At 34.5% G+C, this 5,492-nt stretch overlaps 1 long non-coding RNA gene across 1 annotated transcript; it reads right to left on the bottom strand.

Annotated features, from left to right (window-relative positions):
- Positions 1–588: 588 nt before the first annotated feature.
- LOC129022151 (uncharacterized) lies at positions 589–4,677 on the bottom strand. The gene is made up of 3 exons (XR_008496243.1): positions 4,647–4,677; positions 2,682–2,861; positions 589–1,215 (listed from the first exon to the last, which is right to left on the bottom strand). It is a non-coding gene; the product is annotated as an uncharacterized LOC129022151 (long non-coding RNA).
- Positions 4,678–5,492: the final 815 nt, after the last annotated feature.

Genomic DNA, 5,492 nt, shown 5'->3' with positions numbered 1-5,492 from the left:
ATACCCAGGGATCATCAACTGGGACAAATCTTGGTCTTTGTGTCTGACAAATATTCTATTAGATCGACCCTTAAAGAGTAAGATCATTTTAAATTACATTAGAGACATGGACAAGAGTTAAAGTTTAAATGCTAGCAACTATGGATAAGACTTTGCATAAATTATCTTATTTAATCCTCTCAATAACACTGAGTTTGGAATTTTTTTCCTCAACTTACACAGGAGGCTTAGGGTTTACGTAACCTACAAAGATCCCTCAGGTAGTGTGAAAACAGAGCTGCAACCTTAACTTTTTCTCAGTGTAAATGTAAAACTATTCATCTAAAAAAAAAAGAGAGAGAAAAAAAGAGCTTTACTATTATCTTGCTCATGGAGATTCAGTCACTATTCATCAACTGTGAACATGTGATTAAGTATGTTGGATAGCTAGATATTAAATCAACTTCATGAGGCTTTAGATCATTTCAGGGCAGTTGTAACTATTGCCATTAAATTGATTTGCATTTTAAATTAATAAGTTATCATTTCAATTTTGTTAAAAAGGCTATCATAACACTATGGATTGATTTCAGATCATTAAACTGTACATAGTTGTTTCAGTTATTTATTACTGTGTAACAAATCACCTGAAAATTTAGTGGCTTAAAAGAACAACAACCTTATTTTCTCATGATTCTGTCATCTGGACTGGGCTCAGCTGGGCGGCTTGTCTCTGCTCCATGTGGCATTAGCTGGATTGACTCATGTGTTTGCAGTCAGTTGGCAGCTCTACTAGGCCTAGATGATGCAAAAAGGCCTCATTCATGAGTCTGGCACCTCGGTTGGGATGACTGGAACAGCTAGGGTCTGGCTGTTTTTTGCTTCTCTTCAGGGCTTCCATACCCACATGGCCTCTCATGCTTAAGGAGTTTATGTCAGATTTTCTCATGACATGAGGCATCTCGCTTCCATTATATTCCCCATACAATGTATTCAAATTTTCATGAACAGCACACTTAAAATTGTTATGGGACTCTAAATTATTGTTTAGGATGCTGATCACATCTTTTGCAACCTAACAGGTAATAGGTCTTCCAGCAAAGAAAGCATCCCATCTTCAGCCACTAGCCATAAAAATGGGTGTATATAGAGCATAATGACTGCATCTCCTTCACCTTTCCTGTAATGATCCCATCTTCATAGGCACCATATGCAAGGGATTGATTGCATCTCTTTCTGCAACATAATTATAACAAGGTTATCAGCAATGCAACAATCCTAATTTCCACCTGAAATGCAATTGATATCATCATTATGGGCAATATAAGGAGCATATCTCTACCATAAATGTAGATAACACATTGTCTTTTGCACACTAGAGATTGCATTTCTTCAGGAAATGCAATAACAGTTCTATCTGTAATGCAATGATCCCATCTACTTGTGCAAGTTAATTATCACTTTTCCACTTGCCAAGCCATAATGATAAGTATTCCTATAGGCCAATGATTGCATCTCTGCCCTCAGGGTAATGATCACATATGCAATGTGAGATAACAAAATTGTCTTTAGGGCAATGATCAGATTCTTTTGCATAGGGTAATGATAACATATCCACTTTAACCGAAAGATAGTAGGCATGTTGTCAGTGCTGTGATGCCAGCTTCCCCTGCAGTGACTATGGGTGACAGACATTAATGCAGCATGTATTCACATCTACCTGGATGTGTAACAGTGAATTTTGTAGGAAGTCAAAGTCCTACCTAGAGGTAGCATAGCGACTGCAACAAAAGTGCTAAGAACAAATAAATATCAATTTAAATACATGCCACCACGTAGTCCATGTGGCTTGGGGCCTATGGCTTAGCTTCTCTGAATCAGGTTGCAAAACTAAGAATGATAACAGCTTTTTCTGTAAAAATATTAGCATAAACATTACATTTCTCAACTTAGAGGCTAGTCCTTAAGTCAAGTTTATTAATTTTCTTCTCCTTCCCATTGATTTCTGGACCATATCCTTGTCCAGATTCTCCCAGGATCTGAATCCATTAGCACCTCTCTCCAGTCCAGTATCAACTAAAATTTGCATACACTTATTCTTAAGCTCTTCCTCTTATCCTTTCTTCTGATACATTTTTTTTCCCATTTCTGCCTGCAAATGTGCTTCTGCCTCTGTATTAGTCCGTTCATGCACTGATGAAAATAAATACCTTAAACTGGGTAATTTATTTTAAAAAGAGGTTTAACTGGCTGACAGTTCCATGGGCTGTACAGAAAGCATGGCTGGGGAGGCCTCAGGAAACTTTCAATCATGGTGAAAGGAGAAGCAGTCACATCTTGCATGGTCAGAGCAGGAGGAAAAGAGAGAAGGGGGAGGTGCTACACACTTTTAAACAACCAGATCTCATGAGAATCCACTGTCATGAGAACAGCAAAGGGGAAATCCACCTCCATGATCCAATTACCTCCCACTAGGCCTCTTCTCCAACATTGGAGATATAATTTGACATGAGATTTGGGCAGGGACACAAATCCAAACCATATCAGCCTCCTATATCTTAGAATGCTATTTACAGACTCTAGTTTAATTAGTTCCATTGGAAATACATTTTCTTAGTTTTTAAAATTGTTCTGCCTGTTTTCTTGCTTGCTGACCATCATCTGTCTACATATTCAAGATAGAAACCTGGACAGCAACTCACTTCTCACTGTAATTTACTCTGTATTTCCAATCAGGCACTATGTGCTGTTGATTCAACCCCCTTAATGTTGACTGTTATGCTGACCTTTAGTCTGTCTCCATTGCTACCATCCTAGTCCAGGCCTTCAGCACTGTTCCCACAAGTGGATATTTAACTTGTCTTGAGTTGTGAAAATATTTTCTAAGGAAAAAGGAAGAGATTTATGGATATTAGTGTATTAAAGTTCTGAAATGTCATTAAGTCATAAATAACAAGAAACAGTGGAAAATTTTTAAATGGACAAAAAGTCTTTGCTAGCCATTTTCCAGAAAAAGTATTAATATTCTTGGTAAGCAAAGAAGTTTTGCCAATTAACTATAAAATTGTGAATGCCTCAAGAGAAAAAATAGGAAAATACATCAACAGGCAATTTATTAAAGAAGAAATTCCAATAATGAATGTAAAACCATTTTAATGCCTATATTAATTTTTTAAAGTTCATATATATAATATCAGTTATCACATTTTCAAAGATGAAAATAGACACTATTTCACAAAAAAGACATAACTGTCCAATAACTTCCTTGTAAGTAACTTGTCCAAGTCTTTCTCTCTACAAAGATAGATACACAAATAGACAAGTAGATATAGACATAAACATACGTGTAAAGAGAACTTATAAGGCTTGATAGATAGGAAAGATAAGTTTCAGAAATCTCAAAAATAGTAAGCTACTATCAGTAATTGCAGTATTCAAAAGAAAATTTTAAGAAACTATTATACTCAAATATGTGGAAAGATATGACCCTTAAATGTAGAGAAAAGAAATAATTAAGGAGATAGTGTGTGTTCCTTAATTATTTATTTTCCCTACATTTCCCTACACTCACCCACACACACATTTTTAGAGATAAACTGAATTAAGGATTAGTGAACATTTTTAAAATCCCAGTAATATTCACACTGAGCACAGAAAAGAGTATAATTGAAATTGTAGGGATGTTGAATCAGTAGCGAGGAGGATATTTTGAGAAAACATTTGAGAATAAAAAGTAGGAGAACAATGAGATAAAAATGGCAAGAAAAAATTTTAGAATGAACAAAGAATAGAAACCTAAAATAGAAATAATAGGTTCTCCTGAGGAAAGAGTCTTGGAAAGATTAGGAAAATTAAAAGAAAGACAATAACCATATTTGTAATAAGAGACATTTCAATAATATGGGGGAGAAACTGTATTGGTAAATTGCAGAGATTTACTGAGAAGTACATAAAAATAATAGAATTAATGGTCTATATTCTTTACCTTTTTAATGATAAGGATTTTTTTAAATGCTAAAATCATTTTGGCAAAAAATAATAAAACTTACAAGAATTTTTAAAATATATAAATACAAATATGTTGACATCTTGGGAGGAACAAAAATTTGTCTAATCTGAGGCTTTTAATCTAAAACCTGAAATGCTAGAAGAGAAAATAGCCATGTCGATAAAGTTTTGACAAGAATAAGCTGTGTACTTTTTTGTTTGCTTTTTAAAAACGTGTTTTATTTATTTTTGCTTTTCTTTTTAATGAATGAATCCAAGTTGCTTTACCCTAAAGGAAAAGATAATTCTTTGTAAAATAAAAAAATATAGAAAATTATGCTGTTCTTGGTTGCAAGGAGCCAAAGTATGGGAAGAGAAGAAAATTTGAAAAATGTGTTTCCTTTTGGTTGAGACAAGAGACAAAATTCATATCAAATAAAGGTGAAAGGGGGAAAACAACTTTCAATAAAGCACCAAAAACAGTTTTTAAAAATCCAGTCCTATTTGTTTTCTGCCTGGTTAAAATAAGTGCAAATTTCAGCATTTTGCAAAATATGTAATGTAAAATTAATGTTAAAGTAACACAAATATGTTCCTAAACCTTTAATTTTCAAAACTTAGAACTGTATGTTTGTTTCTACATGTACATAAAGAAAGAAAAATAAAAGTGAACTACATACCTTGTCTCAGCAGGACACCAATTGGTAGTTTCTTCTAAAATGACAATGAAGGTGAGAGAGGTTAAATCATTATTTTCAAATGGCTAAGATAATGGTCATTATCCTTAGCAAACTAACACAGGAACAGAAAACCAAATACTGCATGTTCTCATTTATAAGTGCGATCTAAATGATGAGAACACATGGACACACAGAGGGGAACCACACACACTGGGACCTTTCAGAGGGTGGAGGATGGGAGGAGGGAGACGATCAGGAAACAAACAACTAATGGGTACTAGAGTTAATACCTGGGTGATGAAATAATCTGTACAACAAACCCCCATGACATGTTTACCTAAGTAAAAAACCTGAGCTTGTACCCCTGAATTTAAAAGTTAAAAGTTAAAAAAAGAAATGGCTAAGATACTTTTTAAGTAGTATTAACGGTATGCTGGAGAAGTGTATGGTTTTTGAAGCAAAAGGAAAAACTAAAAAAAAAAGGTAGGAGGGATTATGTATATGAATGTGTGTGTGTGTGTGTGTGTGTGTGTGTGTACATTATAACATTTAAGGCATTGCACAAGGTAAAAATGCTGCTATCACCATGATAATTCACCAGAAGGTTAAAACAATCACAAAAAATCTTAGAAGAAAGGAGAAAAAAGTCACAATCATTGAAGGGCAACAACATTGCCTAAATGGAAGCCCTCACCAAATCATGTGTTTATCAATGCTATAACTTATTTTCTTTTACTCCTGAATAGAAGTCCATCCTGTCATGGCCTCTTGGTGAGCTAATGATTTCTGAAACATGCGTCTTGTCTTTATAAGAGGTCTTGTGTCTCACTGCACCTCCCATCTCCC

This window comes from Pongo pygmaeus, chromosome 21 (genome assembly GCF_028885625.2).
Source record: "Pongo pygmaeus isolate AG05252 chromosome 21, NHGRI_mPonPyg2-v2.0_pri, whole genome shotgun sequence".
In the NCBI taxonomy this organism is placed as follows: Eukaryota; Metazoa; Chordata; class Mammalia; order Primates; family Hominidae; genus Pongo; species Pongo pygmaeus.
Note: the sequence above shows the minus strand (reverse complement) of the source record. Positions and strands in the feature narration are given on the sequence as shown.